At 39.6% G+C, this 20,761-nt stretch overlaps 1 long non-coding RNA gene across 1 annotated transcript in view; it reads right to left on the reverse strand.

The window, feature by feature from the left end:
• Nucleotides 1-19,743, reverse strand: part of LOC111824954 — a 43,763-nt gene extending 24,020 nt beyond the window's left edge. The window contains exons 1-2 of the long non-coding RNA XR_002828038.1: nt 19,484-19,743; nt 1,300-1,353 (exon numbers count right to left, since the gene is read on the reverse strand). This is a non-coding gene — a long non-coding RNA (uncharacterized LOC111824954). The remainder of the gene's footprint in view (nt 1-1,299; nt 1,354-19,483) is intronic.
• Nucleotides 19,744-20,761: the final 1,018 nt, after the last annotated feature.

Consider the following 20,761-nt stretch of genomic DNA (forward strand, 5'->3'; position numbering starts at 1 on the left):
TTCAGCACGATTCTTGAATTCTGGAAAGGGATCCCCTGAACATTCCTAAATTAAAGCATAGTGGGTACTGTTGTCTTTGCAAAATGTCATTTCAGTCTTTGTAGGAAGGATCTTTCTCAAATCCACTTGTCCAGTGAATCTCATATAGCTGGCTCTAGGACATAGAATAAATGTAGAGAGTTACCTATTAGCCATGATTCTTGAACTGGGAGGAGGAAAGGTCAAGAATCCCAGATGAAAGGCCAAACACTCAGGAAAATGTACAGATACACAGACTCAATTTAACATAAAACATCAAGGACATAAGAGCCTTGAATCCCTTCCATGGACTCCCTATCAGAAATCCTTGGTCTATGTTCTGTATAGCATGTCTGCATTGCATTCTATTCGAGTATTTTAATAAAACTTAAGATTGAAAAATAAATACTAGAATCTTAGAAACCTCTAAAGAGGTCATCCCTTTTATTTACTTTAACAAATACTTTAATTTCTTGACTAGAACCTACAACAGATGTTAAGAGGATGCAAATGTGCCAGACAATAGGAGAAAGAACCCAATAATTATAATTATTTTATGTTTTAACTAGAGGCCCAGTGCACAGATTAGTGCACCAGTGGGGTCCCTCAGCCTGGCCTGCGGGATTGGGCTGGAACTGGCTCTCTGACATCCACTGAGGGATCCCGGATTGCAAGAGGGTGCAGGCCAGAACTAGGGACCCCACTGGTGCACGATCGGGGCCAGGGAGGGAAGCGGGAGGTTGGCCAGCCGGGGAGGGACTGCGGGAGGGCTTCAGGGCATGTCTGGCCTGTCTTGCCCAGTCCTGATCAGCCGGACCCTAGCAGCAAGCTAACCTACTGGTCAGAGCATCTTCCCCCTAGTGGTCAGTGCACGTTGTAGCGAGTGGTTGAGCGCCCTTACCAAATCATTAGCATATTATGCTTTGATTGGTTGAATGGATGACCAGATGACCCGACACTTAGCAATTAGGCTTTTATTATATAAGATTGCCTTTTGCTTCTCTGTTTTTTTCACTTGTCACATATGATATTATTTAATTCTCAATGCTTCTTTGGCATTGCATTTTACCCCAATACCTTCAAAGAGCTCACTATCAGTGGAGAAAACAAGACTGACAAATATACGGCAATGAGAAAATGGAAGAACAATTAGTACTAAGTATTCACCTTCAACGCAGGGCTGGATTTGAACATCAAAAAGACAAAAATCATGACTACAAAAGAAATACCTGACTTTAACATATACGATGAATATATTAAAAGTGTTGAAATGTTACTTACCTTGGTTCAGTTATCAACTCAAATGGGCACTGCAGCCGGGAAATCAAGAGAAGGCTGAGAATAAGAAGGGCAGCAATAGAAAAATTAGGACAGATCTTCAATAGCAAAGATGTGTCATTAGATACCAAGGCTAAGGTCATCCACACCCTTGTATTTCCAATTACTATGAATAGTAGAACAGAGAAGAAAATTGACAGAAAAAAATATTGACTCTCTTGAAATACAGTGTTAGAGAAGAGTCTATGGGTACCCTAGACCCGTGGTCAGCAAACCGCGGCTCACGAGCCACATGTGGCTCTTTGGCCCCTTGAGTGTGGCTCTTCCACAAAATACCACGTGCAGGCGTGCACATACAGTGCGCTTGAAACTTCGTGGCCCATGCGCAGAAGTCAGTATTTTGTGGAAGAGCCACACTCAAGGGGCCAAAGAGCCGCATGTGGCTTGCAAGCCACGGTTTGCCGAGCCACAGTTTGCCAACCACTGCCCTAGACACAGGAAAAACAAACAAGTGGGTCCTAGAGCAAATTAAGCTTGAAACATGGAGGCAAAAATGACAAAACTGAAGTTGTCCTACTTAGGGGACATCATAAGAAGGCAGGTTCCTTTGGAAAAGACAATACTGCTAGGGAAAAGAGAAGGCAGCAAGAAAAGAGGAAAACCAAATATGAGACTCCATAAAAGAAGCCACAGGCCTGAGTCTACAGGAGCTGAGCAGGGCTGTCGAGGACAGGACATTGTGGACACCACTTATTCGCCAGGAGTCAGAGCTGATAACCGACACATTTACAATCATAACCCATAGAAAGAAAAATGTTTCAAATAAAGACAGAAGTGTTCTGTGTTCTACCATCTGAGTGGCCTATACTAAAACCTAAGAACTTTATGAATGCTGCACTTAAATAGCAAAATTCTTGGGTGGGGGGTGGCATGTCAATTACCACCACTAAGTATGTATTTCCTGGCACTCTACACAACTCCGTGTGACATAATATGCACCTTAAAATTTAAGAGTCATGGTCTTTCTACGTAAGTCACTCACAATCCATGCTCTCCAACTTATCAGAGAGAAAATGTTGCTTTTCTTTTTCTACATGGAAGTTCCAACAGGAAGTATAAAAGGAGAAATCTGTTCTTGCAAGATTCTCAACCAAAACAGAAACATTTCCATTAAAAATATAGCAAATAGGACTGTTCTCCTGAGATGTCTAACCTAATTAGTGAGATGAAAACATCTTTCAGATATTGCTTTGCTCATGTGTTTGGAGATGATTATTAAAAAAACATTGAATATATTTCTCCTTTGTTATCTATGGAACACAGGCTGTGTCACTTGAGGTGAAAGGAGGCTGACAAAAAATAAATTTGCAGGTCATTTAAAAAGAGAGCACGGCTGGAATGAAAATAAAGGAGCCCAGACAAATTCTCAGGCACCTCACCTATCCTCATGTTAGTTGTATTAACATCAAATGGTTTTTATCTTTAAACCAAGCTGCAGTAAGATTAAGTGGCTAGTTATAAGAATGAATAAAGTTAGTTTAATCAAACAGGATATTTTCTTGAAGGGTTTTTTGTGTGATAACAACCAAATCCTAGAACACAGTCAATCAATGATGTTGCATGAAGTTAGTGGCTCTTGGAATCCAGCACACACTTTGCTCATAGCTGCAAACAGCCAGACCCACGTTAGCATATTAGGCATTATATCGTCACATGCCATGGACAGTGGTCTCGGATGCATGTGTGTTTTACTTTGCAACATATAACATGCATATAGAAAAATGCATAAACTATACATGTACTCTTTGACAATTATTTATACAAACAGTCCAATCCAAGTCAAGAAGTAGAATACCATCAGCCCTCTATTGTGTACTTCTCCCAGAGAGATAACCACCATCTTTACCTATGTTAATCATTTTCTTGCTTTTCTTTATATTGCTACTACATAATGCACATTATTAAACAATGGAGTTTGGTTTTATCTGTATTTTAATTTTACAAGAGCAGAATCATGATGTGAGAATTTTTATGCCATGATTCCTTTATTAACTTTATGATCATGACACTTTCCATGATGTTCTCTGTAATTGTCACTTGTTCATTTACATTACTGTTTTAGTATTCCAATTTATTTTCCATTGTCCTGGGGCCTATAGGCAAGCATTTCTTTAGTGTATATTCCTGGAAGTGCTGGGTGTTATGGTATGTATATATATGCAGTTTTCTTCAATAATGCCAAGCTTTCTTTCAATGCAATTTTATATCCTAACTAGTGGCCCAGTGCACAGATTCGTGCATATTGAAAGGAAATTAATTAGAAGAAGTATTTTAATATCGCTATTCGCCCTTTCTCTATAATAGAAGTGTCAACCAAATTCACAATCGACAGTGAAAGATCAAAGCACACATGTGCGATTGGTGCCAGTGAGAGCTTTATATGTATCGCACATGCGCAAGTCAACTTAGCCTTTTATATCCTATATACTAGAGGCCTGATGCATGAAATTCATGCAAGAGTAGGCCTTCCTTCCCCCTGCTACTGGCACCAGCTTTCCTCTGGTACCTGGGACCTGGGCTTCCCTCCAGCATCCGGGACCTGGGCTTCCCTCCAGCCGCCGGCAGGCACCTGGGACCCAGACTTCCCTCGCAACCCCGGTTTCATCCAGAGGGTCATCCAGAAGGAGGCCCAGTCTAATTAGCAGATTACCCTTTTATTATATATAATATATAATAAAATTATATATAATAAAAGGGTAACATGCAAATTGACCCTAATGGCAGAACAACCAGAATGACCACTCGACCAATCACTATGAGGCACACTGACCACCTCTCCGTCTCTTTCCCCAGCCAGCAGGCTTCCATCACCTGATGGAGAACAGGGAACCAGGGGTGGGTGGTGGCACCAGGCCAAGGCCCCCGCCCCATTGGTTGCCCCACACACAGAGGGTGACCCGCGGCAGGGGTGGGGCTGGCGAGTGGGCATGAAGAGCCGACCTCTTGGTCCCTCCCCCTGGCCAGCAGGCCCTGATTGCCTGATGGTGAACAGGGAACTGGGGGTGGATAGCGGTAAGTGGCAGGGTCAGCTGTCGGCAGCAGGGGAAGATGGCCCTGATTGCAGGCCAGGCCTAGGGACCATACCCAAACACGAATTTCATGCATTGGGCCTCTAGTATATAGAATAAACTTTCTTAATTATACCTGCTTTCTGATGTAGCTAAACTTTTTCCAGCCCAGTGAAGCACCCCAACTTCTCTTTCAGGTAATTGTCAGCAACACAGCAGTAAATATCAACATGAAGCAGATTATTATTGTAGATCACACAGGGAGAACAAAGGGTAAAATATTTAACTCCAGCAGCATTTGACTATATTCTGCACAGTGAGAAAACCTGAAGTCATTTTCAAAGTCCACCATTTCTTACTTCTTTTCAGTCAGGTCAAGTTTCTAAACTTTCTAAATCTCCATTTTCTGGCTAATGAAAAGAAAATAGGATGCTACCGAGTCCCCTATCTACCTACTCCAGGACTTCTGTGAGGATCAAATGAGATGAGGCACAGGAAAATGCTTCACAGACATTTGGTTAAAGTATAAAATGTTTCCACCTGGCTATAAAGCAAGTCATGTTCCTGGGCTGAAGAAACTGCAAGGAGGATAGTTGTCACTAGGGATAGGAAGCTGGGTGTTGTTATGTGACATCATTACCTGGTGCTCACAGCGACCATTTCCAGGCTGGGCTGGGCTGTGGGCCGCATTTTGTGCCATGGGGTCTGAGCAGCATTGGCTGATATTTGGTGGGGTATCGCTCCAGGGTGGTGGTAGGGCCTGTGTCCCTCTTGAGGGAAGCCGAGTATTGCTTTGTTGGCACCAGGTCCGCAGTGCCATTTCTTTGTAAATGGTCAGTGCACGTCACAGCAGCTCGTGAATTGAGCATCTGCCCCCTGGTGATCAGTGTGTGTCATAGCGACTGGTCAAAGGAACACTTAGCATATTAGCCTTTTATATAGAGAGGTTTTAGCTCAGTGTGTCATTGTCATTTTAATTTTTCTAATTGCTAATGAAATTGAGCACCTATTTCTGTTTACTGACCTCCATCGTGTCTTGTCTTAATTTTATAATCATCTCACCACATTTTTTGTATGCCACATTCATATGCAGCAAGAAGCCTAATCATTTTCCGGTCAACTTGGAATAATATCATTTATGTGATTATAAAACTATATATCAACTGTGCTTCAGTTCTCACCAGTAGTTGAAACAGCCTGCAAAGGATGGAATGCTTTTTTATTATATCTACTGCTTGATGTTATAAAGAAAGTTTTTTACAGCCCAGCCTACATCTAGTCCTAAGCTAATCATGGTGAAGTGGTACCAGGATAAAAGATGAAACTTGAACTCTTTCTGCCACATAAAGAAGCCTGTGTAGTGCAAAAACTGAGGCCTTAAGACCCATCAATGCAGAGCATTATGATAGTAGCTGATGGAATTGGTTTCTATTTTCTAAGTGGTGTTACAGACTTTGATACTTAGGGTAACACTAGGATTCTCTCTTCTTCTAACTGAAAGAGCCCCATAATTTCTGAGTAAGAAAGATGTAATATGCTATTGTGTTTCTTATAGAGGCATTCATTAACTATTTACCTCACGGGCCCCCAAGGTCAGGGGCAAGCTACACTCTCCCTGATAAAGAGCATTTTCTGAAAGAGTCTCTATCTTGCAGGAATGTAGCCAGCTCTGCATGACCTTGGCTGTGCAGCACAGAGAGCCCCACTGTGCCCAGTGTTAATCTTTTAATCCTCTTAAATCATTTGGTTTATTGTCCTAATCTACCTGTTTTCGTTGTTTTTGTATTGTAAGTCAAAAAGAAAATCTTTTCAGCAAGGGGAAGATGGCCCTGATTGCTCTAGAAAATAGTTTAAAAAGGACATTTTAAACTGCTAATTTTGGTGAACATGAACTTAAATGAAACTTTGTTTTTATTTCTTTTTCAAATTGCATGAATGTACATGCATTTTCTAGTTTTTTCTCTTTTGTGAAAAAAAATTCCCAAGACCTATTTACAAAATAAATATGCTTCTAAAGTACATAATTATATATAAGTATAAGCCTATTCAAAATGAATAATTGCACAAACAGCAAAGAAATTCTTCAAAGACACTCATCTTCCTGGGCTTTTTGTTTATTTGCCTTTTTTTCCCTGTCCTTTTCAGAGTGAATAAAAGACTTACCAGGGAGTACTAAAGTCAATATATGAAGGAAAAATAACTTGTGTGAAATATGATGCAGAAATAGCTAACCAATTGTCACTCAGATAAAAATAAAACCAATTGTTTACCCAAATTGATAAATTCAGTCAGAACGGTTGTTTCATCTGGACATGGACATAGGTAAATCTTCAAGAAGCATATTAAAGAAGTAGAATGGCCTCAGGTATGTTAACATATTACTCTTTGTCAGAGAGGACTGCACAGGGCAATTGTCCTGAAAGGGTAACTGATGCAAGATTTTTTGCAAACATTCCTGGGAAGGAAAGTTTTACTCAATTTTATATCACAATACATTAAAATATTTTCTTTCTATTGAAATGCATCTTACAACTGAGACATTGTATTTAATATAATATCCCTAGTATCTAGCACAGGGGTAAGTACTTAGTAAACACTCATATATTTGTTGAATAAATCAGTAAAAACTTTCTGTGGCCTAAAATTTACTTCATTTTGAAGGTTTAATTTGAAAACTATTGTATACTAATTGATTTTAAATAAAAGTATATACAACTTCCAATTTAGACAGGTTAAAGTTTTGTATCCAAAATGGGCTAAAAGCAGAACAGGAGAATCCCTCATGTTTTTTCTCTCCAACAACCAGCAAAATCTTCAACAAGCCAATCAGTACATGTTAAAGTAGGAAAATAATAACTAAAACCCTGTCTCTCTAGTTTACATAAGGGCAAAAATGCATTTATAATAACATTAATGGAAAATTTAGCTCACTTCTCCAAATCCAGCATAGTATAATGAAAAGAACATGGACTCCATTCATATTCACTCAACAAATATCTATTGAGAAGCTAGGTCAGGCACTGTGTCAAAAAATAGACCAAATAAAACAGGCAAACAAAAAACAGCCCTTGCCAATCTTATGTTTGTTTTGGGGTATTATTTTTAGGCCTTTGTTCAAATCTCATTTTTACCACTTATATGACTGTATTAATTATTTAAGGTACCAAGTCCTCAACTTTCTCACCTAAATAAATTAGGGAGTTTTTAACCTAGCTCTCAATTGGTTGCTAGAAGGATGAAATATGGCAGTTCATATACAGTAACTAAAGCACAGTAGACCTTAACATCAATTAGCTCCTCTCATCAGCTCCTCCTTCTCCTGTAAACAACCAGCCATCTTGAGAAAGGTCAAGATATGTATATAGTCATGGTATAATTTAGTCTGCGAGATCCCTCTAAAGCAGGGACAGGTGTCATAATCTACACTTTTTAGTAGAGGAACTGGACTTATACTATTAGATCTAATACCTGTGTGTTCAGATTTCTCCTTCTATGTTTTGTTTACTAAATTGCCCATAATGATTTCTTTACCACTAAGTGTCAGCTTGGGAGTGACATAAAAATGTCACAGAGAACGAAGATGGCAGCATAGGTAAATGCCTGTACTCGCCACCTCCCACAACCACATCAAAATTAACTAAAATTTCTCAACAGAAACTTTGCAGGCCAGAAGGGAGTGGCAAGAAATATTCAAAGTGATGAATAGCAAGAACCTACAACCAAGATGACTTTATCCAGCAAAGCTATCATTCAGAAGTGAAGGCCAGATAAAGAGCTTCACAGATAAGAAAAAGCTAAAGGAGTTCATCACCACCAAACCAGTATTATATGAAATGCTGAAAGGTATCCTTTAAGAAGAGGAAGAAGAAAAAGGTAAAGATAAAAATTATGAACAACAAATACACATCTATCAACAAGTGAATCTAAAAATCAAGTGAATAAGTAATCTGATGAACAGAATAAACTGGTGAATATAATAGAATCAGGGGCATAGAAAGGGAGTGGACCAGCCATGGGCAAACTACGGCCCGTTTGAAATGAATAAAACTAAAAAAAAAAAAGACCGTACCCTTTTATGTAATGATGTTTACTTTGAATTTATATTAGTTCACACAAACACTCCAGCCATGCTTTTGTTCCGGCCCTCCGGTCCAGTTTAAGAACCCATTGTGGCCCTCGAGTCAAAAAGTTTGCCCACCCCTGGAGTGGACTGACTATTCTCGGAGGGAAAAGGGGTGTGGGGGGTGTGGGAAGAGACTGGACAAAAATCGTACACCTATGGATGAGGACAGTGGGGGAGGGGTAAGGGCAGAGGGTGGGGTGGGAACCGGGTGGAGGGGAGCTATGGAGGGGAAAAAAGAGGAACAACTGTAATAATCTGAACAATAAAGATTTAATTTAAAAAATTACAACTAAAATACAGAACAACCATCATCCAGAACCGCTGGAAAGCTGGCTGAATGAGAGTCCTACAACTAGAGAAGTAAAGAAGAAAGCACACTGAGACTAGTAGAAGGTGCAGAGGCATGGAACGGGCTGGTCCAGTACCCACATGTGCTGCTTTTTTAATCTCGAGGGAGATCATCTCTGCAGAGGCCATCCAGAGGAGCAAGGGGTCGCAGCCCCACATCAGACCTCCAGCCCAGGGTCCCAGAGCTGGGAAAAGAAGTCCCTACGGGCAATAAGAACTATGAGCTATAAAAACCAGTGCAGATTAGGGCTCAGTGACACAGAGGCTTCTGGAGACCTCTTAAAATGCCAGCACCATGAACTGAACTTACAAGGTCCTGCTTCCTCCGAGCTCCAGCACCAGGGTGAGGCTCTGGAAGACACAGACACATACGAGGAGGAACTGGATTGCCTGGTATTGGGGCATGAACCGGGATGGCTTTCTTCCAGATGGAGGTTCTCACAGGGATCATTGTTCTTATGCTGGGACCTCCCAGGTCACAGGCCTAACTGGCAGCCATTGCTGTTTGCTATGCCATGGTGATTCCCTAAGACCTCACCTCCTCCAGTTCACAACCCCACCCAAGCTGTGCACAGCAGCTTTTGCATAGAATGGCCTGTCCTTTGTCCTTGCTCAGGCTAAAATTTCTCAAGCTGAAGCTGGGTCAGGAAGCCCCAAACCTATCAATAAAAGGCCCAAGAACCTGCACCAACACCAGCCTGCCTTGCTTCACAGCTGGGCCTCATCTAGGCACTTCTAAACCTGATAAAAAGAGGAGGAATCTGCAGATCTCTCTGTAGCTCCTGCTGGGTGGCACTAGGCAGTGGTTGACTTTGCACCTCCCTGGAGATTGAAGAGCCAGTGTACCCAGTGGTCATTGTGAGACCATACCAGATTACAACTCTACACATCTATAAGCAACACACTCAAAGGGCAGATTCAGTGAGCAACCAAAGCCCAGTGAAGCAAGTCCTGTTCCATAGGGGTATCTCCTGCATAGCAGCTCTCCCACTGTAGTCGCAGCTGGTCCTCACAGCCAATTGGCCTGGAGGTCAATTCCTTCCAATGACACCAACAGCAATCAAGTCTCAACTACAAGAAGATTGTGCTCACAGCCCACAAAGGGTGCACCTAGAGTGCCCAGCTCAGGTGACTGGGGAGGCTGAGCCACTGGGCCCTATAAAACACCTATTACACAAGGCCACTCTATCAACTCAAGGAGACATAGCAGCTCTACCCAATACATGGAAACAAACACAGGGAAGCAGCCAAAATGCAGAGACAAAGAAACACGTCACAAATGAAAGAAATGGAAGAAAGCAAACTACTGGGTATAGAATTCAAAAATCACGGTTATAAGATTATTCAAGAATTTTCTAGAAACCTTCAAAAAATAGAAAAGGACCAGTCAGAAATTAAACATACACTGACTGAAATAAAGAATAATATACAGGGATTCAACAGTAGAGTAGAGGATTCTGAGAATCAAAGCAACGATTTGAAATCTGAGGAAGCAGAAAACACCCAACCAGAAGAGAAAAAAGAAAAAAAGAATCCAAAAATATGAAGATAGTGTAAGGAGCCTCTGGTACAACTTCAAGCATACCAACATTTGCATTATGGGGGTGCAAGAAGGAGAGAGAGAGCAAGATATTGAAAACCTATTTGAAGAAATAATGACAGAAAACATCCCCTACCTGGTGAAAGAAATAGACTTACAAGTGCAAGAAGCACAGAGAGCCCCAAACAAGAGGAGCCCAAAGAGGACCACACCAAGACACATCATAATTAAAATGCCAAGGGCTAAAGACAAAGAGAGAATCTTAAAAGTAGCAAGAGAAAAGCAGTTAGTTACCTACAAGGGAGTACCCATACGACTGTCAGCTGATTTCTCAACAGAAACTATGCAGGCCAGAAGGGAGTGGCAAGAAATATTCAAAGTGATGAATAGCAAGGACCTACAACCAAGATTACCCAGCACAGCTATCATTTAGAATTGAAGGTCAGATAAAGACATTCACAGACAAGAAGAAGCTAATGGAGTTCATCACCACCAAACCAGTATTATATTAAATGCTGAAGGGTATTCTTGAAGAAGAGGAAGAAGAAGAAAAAGATAAAAAATATGAACAAAAAAATGACAGCAAATACATTTTCTATCAACAATTGAATCTAAAAATCAAAATAAATAAGAAATCTAGTGATCAGAATAAACTGATGAATAAAATAGAATCAGAGGCGTGGAAATGGAACAGACAAGATGATTCTCAGAGGGAAGGGTGGTGGGGGGTTGAAAGAGATTAAACAAAAATCTTATATACATATATGCATTACCTATGGACACAGACAATAAGGTGGCAAAGGCCTGGGGAGGGGCAGGAACTGGGTGGAGGCGGGCAATGGGGGGAATAAAGAGGGATATCTGTAATAATCTCAACAATAAATATTTTTTTAAATGCCACAGAGTCCTCTGGATGTTCAAGAAAAACAAAAAAGTTTGGGGAAGGAGGGCTGACATGAAAGAGGAAGAAGAGACAAAGAGTAGTACCTCATACTAACCTTGGATTACTTATGTAACAGTATAAAAGAATAGAGTTAATCTAAAATTCAGTGGAATCAATATTAAAGTCAAGGTTTTATAACAACTATTTTTTTAACTGACTTGACTCATTTGGTGCTACTTTTATTGTTTTTAGTATTTATTTAACACAAATGTTAATGAAAACAAGTTCCTCTCTGTAGCTTGACATAATCAAAGGGAAATATATGCAGATGTTTGGGGAATGATAAAAGTGTACTAACAAGTAATACAATGACAAATTGGAAAAAATATTTACCAAATATAGAAAATATGAACATTCATAATATATGAAGAGTTAAAGGCATAAAAGGGAAACAACACAAAAGAAAACAAAAAGACAAGAAACTCTAAGAAGCAAGTCACAGCATAACTATATATGATCAAACTATTAAATCTCACTAATAATTAATACTTTAAAACATTAAGATAATATTCACCCCTATTAGATTAATAATATCCACTTTTGCTAAGGATGTTTAAAAATGTAAATTCTCTTAGGGTATATTTGGGGATGTAAATTCATGTAAAATTTATGGGGTGCAAGTTAACAAAGTCTATAAATATTTAACATGCATGTACTCTGGCCAAGCAATTCCACTTCTGAGAATTTATCCTGTGAATGTACATACACAAATACATAAACTATAAATAACAGTTTCTTATAGCACTTTTTTAATAGCAAAAAGTTGGAAACATTTTAAATGTTCTTATATAGGGAAATAGTCTTAAAATCATGATTAATCTAGAAGATGAAATATAATATCATGTAAGAATTTCTTAAAATAATGTGGATACATGTGTATGACAAGAAAACATGTCACAAAATATATTACTAGTATGAATAAAAAGTAAATTATAAAACAAATTGTATATTTTATTCCAATTTTTGCAAAAAATATATATGCATGTGTGTTGATATCTTTGCCATATGTCTAGAAAGAAAGGTTAGAAGATATTAAGTAACTTATGGATAGTAATTTATTGTAAGGAGTAGTTGATGATGAGCATTGGGGGTTGAGGAAGAAAAAAGCATGTTTTAGGTTATATTCCTTGAATTGTTATAATGTGCATACACTATTATATATATATATATATAGAGAGAGAGAGAGAGAGAGAGAGAGAGAGAGAGAGAAAGAGAGAGAAATTCTCTCTCTCTCTTTCTCTCTCTCTCTGACTTGGGCAGAAAAAATTTATTTGGACAATGTAAAATCAAATATTATTTTTCTCGGTTTTCAGTGATTGCTTTGATCTGCATGAGCAGTCGGTGTGATCTATGCCCTTTTATCCTTCCAACGATGACTACATTTGCTAAAATGCAAGTTCAAGTCAATTAATTCAAGTTGACATGATGTGAAAGAAATTATCTTCAGTAGTTTTTTCTACTGTTGCAATAGAGTCTGTTATTTCCTGCCACTCCCCCTTAGGTAGAATAACCACTCGATAAAGTATTTGTTTTATCAAACCATCTTATGTTTGTATGTCTTGCTTCTTCATTTGTATTTTGCATCTGCCAAGAATCAGCTTCTGGGTTTTCTGTTCTCTCCCAGTGCATAGTACCAGGCAAATGAATTAACCAGGTGAAACCTCAGTTCATGGACATGTGGACATCTAAATAATAGCAAGATGTATACCAATGTCTATGTGATCATTATTCCAAAGCAATGAGATCATTCACCAAGTCTTGTCAAAATTTCAGACTTGGGTCCTGAAGAGCCTGGACTGAGTCTCCTTAACCTAATTTTACAGCTTTAATTCACTTTAAAAAATACTAAGACTCTGGATCTAGAATTTGATCCAGGTATCAAGAAAAAAAAATCTTAAACATGAATTCACAACTATATACTGCTTAATAAATCTTCAGTGAACAAAGCATTCTTTGTCTAAATATAGTAACATGGGCATAAAGGAAACTGCTAATTCAGTCTTCTCAATGCCAAGAGTAGCAGTGGCATCTGAGAAAGTAGCCATAGTTCTGTCTCATGTCTTTGACAGATCAGTCTGAACTTGAATCCTTCTGAGTAATGGGCTGAGTCTCACAGCTACCAAAGCCACCACTCACCCTCCCTGCCCCTTACCCTACTTACACTTACACAGAAATACACACAGGCATGCACACACACAACCAAAAATTAGAAAATCAAAGCCCAGGTCCTAGAAACAGGAGTCCTTGTGTCAGTGGGTAGAGAATTACCCACATGAAAATGGAAACATGCATGCAGAGTCGGGAGCTCCATATAGAGGGCTTGTCAAGAAAGGAAAAGGACACAGTTTTGTGCCTCCTACATCATTGTCTCCTTTTGATGACAAAGTTTAATGCCACAAAACAGATCCCTGAAATGAATGTTTTTCATTAGCAAAAGTATTACTTTACATTATGCTCAAATTCCTCATGGGAACATGCAAGTACCCTAAAATCTGTATTTAAGTCAAGGTAGAACAGACAGGTAACATTAGTCAGGTGAATCAGACACAATTTCATTAAAACAAACATTTAGGATATCTTTGTATCTATAAATAGTATGCTCACACCTTTTTTACTGAAGCAAACTTCTCAATCTATCTGCTACTTGCCTGATTTTGAAAAAGTACAAGTTTTTAAAATATTGTAATTTTATTCTAACTTAACAATACGAAAACCAACCGCCCATCCTTGATCATAAGTGGCAACTCACCTCCGACATCAAGGAGAAATTAGAATGGTGTGAACTTTGTCATCTCTCTTGGAAATGGGGTAGGAGGGCCACTACTCAGCTCCAATCTCTTGGAATCACATGGATATTAATAGGTACAGCAATACCAAATTGCTCCATTTTTCAGGAAAGGTCAGAAAATTAGAGTTCTACTTATTTTAGTGCTGAAGATAATTTTTAAAAAAAATTTAAACATTCTGTAAAGGTGCACAAAATACATCTTATGGCCTTGCTTAGAACCCCATTGAATATCTACTCTAAAATAATTTTATATGTATATATGTATGGAGGTGGTGGTGGTGAGCAAATCAATGACATAATGTCATGTGGAGTGAAGAAGTAGAAAAGAATGTTAAATTTTAGTTCTACTAACACTTGAACTTACACATTCCTTGCCTCTTTTTATTAATTGGAAGAATTTTTAACCTCTCATTATAAATTAATTGAGATCATTTAGAACTCTTATAGTAACTTTCCTCTTTGTGAAATCTATCATGGTGAATTTTATATTAATTTATTACATTATTTAGAACATCATTTTGGTTTATCTAAACTTCTTAAAACCACCAGAACATTGCAAAAAAAAAAAAAAATAGCTTCCATTACTCCAATTCTAGTATCAAGCTTAATTGCTTACATGGTAGAAAGGGTCTTTTGACAGTTAATTGTATGTGTCAACTTGACTGGGCTAAGGGATGCCCAGATAATTGGTAAAACATAATTTCTGTGTGTGTCTGTGAAAGTGTCTATAGGAGAGATTAGCATATGAATTAGTAGACTGAGTAAAGTAGTTCACCCTCACCAGCGGGGCTAGGTAACCCTGTGAGCCAATTCCAAATAAAATCTTATCCTTTTCATATGATAAGAAAACACCCTGTTTTAAACTTCAGTTGGTCCAATAGTTACCTACACTTGACTTCTGAAAGAATAGCTCTAACAAGAATAGCCATTTCTAATCACTGGCCAACTGTTTAAAAATTTTTCCAAGTATCTCAAATCAATGACTTGTAATGAGGCTTAAAAACTAGAATTTCTGACAGTCTACAAAGAATAAAAAGGTTTCTTTTCCTGATAATTACCCCATGTCTGTACAATGGTGAAATGGGAAGGGTTTCAATGACTCAATTTTGTAAAAAAAAAAAAAAAAAGACAAGTGAGCACAAGGCAACTAAGAAAGATTACAAACTTCCTTATTTCAGAGAAGCAGAAGTACTGGGAAAAGGAAGCTGACTAAGGCCCATACTATCCAGAGAGGGCTTTCAACATTCTGATCTTCCAAGCCTCTGTTAGCTTTTATATATTGATGAAATTACTTGTTAATTTCTAGTATAGCAAACAAACTCTCAGTCACATGCTCTAAAATGGAAAGATGGAGGCGACATGATAAATCAAACGGGAAAGAATCAGTGGAATACTTTTAAAAGTTCATGCCTGGCTTAGGCAGGAACTTCATGTTTTCATGTAGTAGCATTATATTTCCTTTTCTAATCAAGTTTGGATTAGTTGAAATCAAAATTAGTTTCTGTTTCCTGAGCCACTGAAAACAGGGGGGTAGGGGTGGGAGGATGGTTTATGACATTCTTCTGAATAAAGCGATTGCAGCTAAACCCAGGGCAAACCACAAAGCAAATCTCACATTCAGATAATCTGGAACTCAGTTTAACACACACCCTGAATAGAAGAAATGCAACATTCATGACTAAGAGAACCCAGCTCAAAAGCAAAAGCAGCACCTTCCTTCACTCCCACCAAGTGAAAATAAACTGGAGAATGGCTAAGCTCCAAAACAGTGAGTTGATAACCATCACGGTTTTCATGCCTCTTGTAGAGGAAATGAGATGTCATCCAATGCCTGCAGATGCCTTTTCAGGAAATTGCTCATCTGTCTAATTAAGCTCTTATTTCTTCACAGGTCTGCGGATCCATTCAGCTTTGTACATGCATGCCTTGGCTTCCAGAAAACCTTCTTGCCCTTTATCTGTTGGTCATTGGAAATTTCTGATGTGATGGAATCTCCTTAAAATGCAGACTTTTGGAAATTAAATCTCCATTTTTAGGGGTTTCATCATCTTACATTAATCAGTGGCTGAACTTCATTGCCACCTTCTTAGAGGATGTCATATCCTACTGGGAAGTAGTTTTGAAAGAGCATAAATTAAAAGGCCTAAGAGACTATAGAAATGGCTTTAAGCCTTGTTACTAACATAGAGCATCTAACTGCTCACAGACTCCAAGTTTATATGTTCTCAGGCAACCTTGTTCCAGCTTGTTTATTTGTTTTTCCAGTGGAATGGTCATATACATTGGCCTCTGCCCCTTTCATAGTACACCACAGAGAACCTTCCCTGTCCTACTTTAAACTGATCAACCTTGCTTTATTTCCTATCCTTATATAGTTAGTTCAACCCACTTAACTTCCACTCCAAAACTGATCATTTCCTTCCTTCTAAACTAGGTTTGTCATTTCTATCTCAATTGAAGAACAATATAACAGACATCTATAAAGTCCTATACTAGATCCTGGAGATATGAAACAAAACAAGACAAGGGTATTTTCCCTCAAGGAGCTTGCTATCCAGCAGGGGAAAAACAAAAACAGAAAAACAAAAACAAACAAACAAACAAAAAAACAGAATTAACCCCAAACCCTACATCCAACTACAATTGGAGCAAAAAGAAAAAACAAAACAAAACTAAGTTATGCCCTAGTCCAGTGGTTGGCAAACTCATTAGTCAACAGAGCCAAATATCAACAGTACAACGATTGAAATTTCTTTTGAGAGCCAAATTTTTTAAACTTAAACTATATAGGTAGGTACATTATTATTAACTTAATTAGGGTACTCCTAAGGCTTAGGAAGAGCCACACTCAAGGGGCCAAAGAACCACATGTGGCTCGCGAGCCGCAGTTTGCGGACCACGGCTCTAGTCAGTTTTGCTCCGTGGTTAGAGCATTGGCCCAACGACTGAAGGGTTGTGGGTTCTATTCCACTCAGGGGCATGTGCCTCAGTTACAGGCTTGATCCCAGGCATATGCAGGAGGCAAGCAATCGATGTGTCTCTCTCATATCAATGTTTCTCTGTCTCTCCCCCTCCCTTCCACTCTCTAAAAATCAATGGAAAATAATATCCTCAGGTGAGGATTAAACAAAACAAACAAGTTATATATAAATAGCATGTTAAAGAAGCAAAGAAAAAGCAAACCGTCATTATGCCGCCTATTAAAAAATGTTTATTACAGTGGGGCCTTGATTTACGAGTTTAATTCATTCCGAGACCGAGCTCGTTAAGGAGCTCGTTAACTCAAATTACTCTGTCAACTCAATGCAAAAAATCAGCCGAGAGACAGCTGGTATCTCAAAAAACTCGTTAGTCGGGACACTCGTAAGTCAAGGCCCCACTGTACTTTGAAATGCTTTTATATTTTGCAAGTAATACTATTCAAACATGTGGTCACAGATATGTAGTTAGAGGAGGATGGTTAGCAAGCATGTTCATCCTCTGCTACTGACATGTTATATCTAAAATACTTTATGAAATGAAAACTGATATTTATTAAGCTCTATACACACATAATCCTACATAATAAAAGCCAAGCGACTGAATGGTAGAATGACCAGAACGACTGGCCAACCAGTCGCTATCACGCACACTGACCACCAGGGGCAGACACTTAACACAGGAGCTGCCCCCTGGTGGTCAGTGCGCTACCACTGTGGGAGCACCGCTTGGCTGACCAGTATGAGTGGCTGCTCCCGCTGTAAATCGCGGGCCGACAGGCAGAAACCTGGGCTGCGATCGTTGCCTCCTCGCCCCAGACTCCTCCTCCTCGCTCCCTGCCACCTCTTCCAGACACCCGCAGGCCACGCAGTGCCACCGCTGGGCTCGCAGAGCTGACCCCGATGCTGGGAGGCAGGTTTGTGGCCACCACAGGATTGAGGCCTACTCCGCTGCCTCTCAGTGCTATTGTCCCTGGGCCTGGCCCTGACTGGGTCCCCTGGAGAGGTGAGTGCTCTGGCTCCATGGAAGATGCCAGATCAGGGAGCAGCCACTCAGAGGGCAGGTCCACAGCCGCTCAGCTGACCGGATGAGCGGTGCTCCCACAGTGAACCAATCCCCATAGGCCACACACCCCCACCAGTTCATGATCCCATGCACCAGGCCTCTAGTATAATCCAGCAGGTCGTTATCTCCCGAGTATAATGATAAATGAGGGTTACAGGCCGGGCTGAGGGACCCCCCCTTCCCCCCCGAGTGCACAAATTTTTGTGCACCGGGCCTCTAGTATAGTAATAATAGAATAGGCCTGAAACCCATCTTATTCAGTTTTGCCATCCCCTTAACTCACCTTAAATCAAAACTAGACACTTAGATCTGTTGAAAGGCATTGCATAGATATAATTATGAGCCTTCAAGCATATCTCTGGATTTGAGATTTAACATCCCAGTAGTGCCAGCATGCTTTCAGCTATATGTATGCACACCAAAATGCTTGTAAGGAAGTTTTAGTTTACCTATGTGCAACCCTAGCCTGTAGGCTCCTCACATCTGCTGCATTTATAGGTTGAGAGCAGATCTAGCCAAGGTCATTTCCATTTCATTCAGCAATTATTTGAGCCCAGGAAGTTCTCATTATTTGAACATGCATTATACCCCATCCCACAATTACATATTTGTTTAGGGAAGCAAAAAGTCATCATAACACAAAAATATTCACAAAGGGGCTGACAGATCTCTTATAATACTTGTCACCATGTATCCCACCCCACTTAAGCCTAGCTTGTCTCTCCACCCATCACATCAATACTTCGCTCTGACTGATAGTGCAGATGTTGTAGACATTTAATCAAACAATGCAGATGCAATGCAATAAATTGTCAAGCAAAATGTCAAACATTGCAAAAGTTGTGGGATTTCATAAGATTGATTAAAGTGATGTTGGAAAACTTCTTGGATCACACACACACACACACACACACACACACAAGCTAGCAGAGAAGGACTTACTAAAAATTAATAAATAGAAAACCAACAAGGATACTGATGTAATAAGCATGGCCCAAAAAAACCCCTATCTGAATAAAAAGGATTAAAAGAGTGTTTTAGGAAAATTGGCAAGGCCCTCACTTAAGGCAAAAATAACCTTTATGGTGATAACATTGCAAAAGTTATATATACATTAAGTGGAGATTTTAATATTGCTATCATACAATTATATTGTAAAATATAGACCCCCCAAAAATCAGCATTTACCTTTGTTTTATCAAAGTGCTAAGTATAACTTAAATGTATTTAAATGTAAGAATAAGCAAAGACTCAATCACAGTTCTTTTAATTATTTTTAAAAATATTTCAAGTGGATTGATTTTCAGGAGCTTTTAAATCTACATGCACTTACTAATTTTCCTTGAATAACGAGAATTCAAATCACTGTTCCAGCCATGGAGCTTGTGTTGAAGAAGCTTCTAAAATCCTGCCAGGCTATAGCACCCATCAGGTCACAGGTGAGCATTTATGACATCCACCTGGGCAAAGAGAATCACCTGAATATTGTACACACATACCCATGGCCAATTAACTTAGGGCTGGTGAAAGGATTTTGCTCCTTATTTTAACCTGGGTATTTTCTTCAATTAAAAGGAAAGACCTAGCACAATAAATTCATTTCCTCAGGACTAATGAAAGAACATCCACCAAAGAAAAACAACTCTAAATGCTGAATTCTAGCTTATGCAACTCAGGTGACTAAGAATGCTTAGTTGGAGAGGTCAGGTACAATGCCAGGAAGCACACGCAGGGAGGAGAGGATCCTGTCCCAGATCACAACATACAGCTTCCTCCACCCCACAGGCCCTGGCCCTCTGACCACGGCAAGTTGGCTGGGGCTCTATTGGAAAAGCACTGCTCTCTACCATACATTGTGAAGCCCTCAATGGCACACAATTTTATATCATTCTTTTTCTTCTGCACAGGTGACCTTGTACAATTTGGAACCCAGAAGTTTTGAAGTCAGGTGGGCTGAGCTTCAAATTCAGCTTTTGTGTTTGTAAGCTGTGTTATTTGGACAAGTTTCTTATCCTCTCGAAGCTTCAGTTTCAACCTCTGTGACACAGAAATAATAAATCTACCCCATGGAGTTGCACAGAGACTACAAATGAAACAATGGCTCTGAATGCCCAATAGTGTACAAGCTTTACAGTAGTCACACTGTGAACAAGAATGCCAGTTCCCACCACTTCCCCCATGTCAAGAAAGATTATGGGGAAGCATAAGCCCTCTGGCACCTGGTGGGAAAGGAGGAAGTGAAAGGCGATAAAGGGAGTGTAAGAGGAAATGGAGAGGGTGACACAGACTAACTTCCCCAGCACTGCCCCCACTCTCCCGTTTCACCCAGGACTGGTCCTAATCGCACATGAAAATGAAGGAGAAGGTATCTGTGTTTCAGACAGAAAGTACAAATCCACTGCATCTGACTCAGAAACTACACAAAGTGGCCCAGAGGAGATAATAAATAGAATCACCTGATCTAATTCAGAGGCCTCCGGGTTTAGTCACTCCCAGCTGAGAGGTTCTCTTAGCGGTGGTTCTCAACCTTCCTAATGCCGCGACGCTTTAATACAGTTCCTCATGTTGTGGTGACCCCCAACCATAAAATTATTTTCGTTGCTACTTCATA

Source organism: Myotis lucifugus, unplaced genomic scaffold (assembly GCF_000147115.1).
Source record: "Myotis lucifugus unplaced genomic scaffold, Myoluc2.0 scaffold_9, whole genome shotgun sequence".
NCBI lineage: Eukaryota > Metazoa > Chordata > Mammalia > Chiroptera > Vespertilionidae > Myotis > Myotis lucifugus.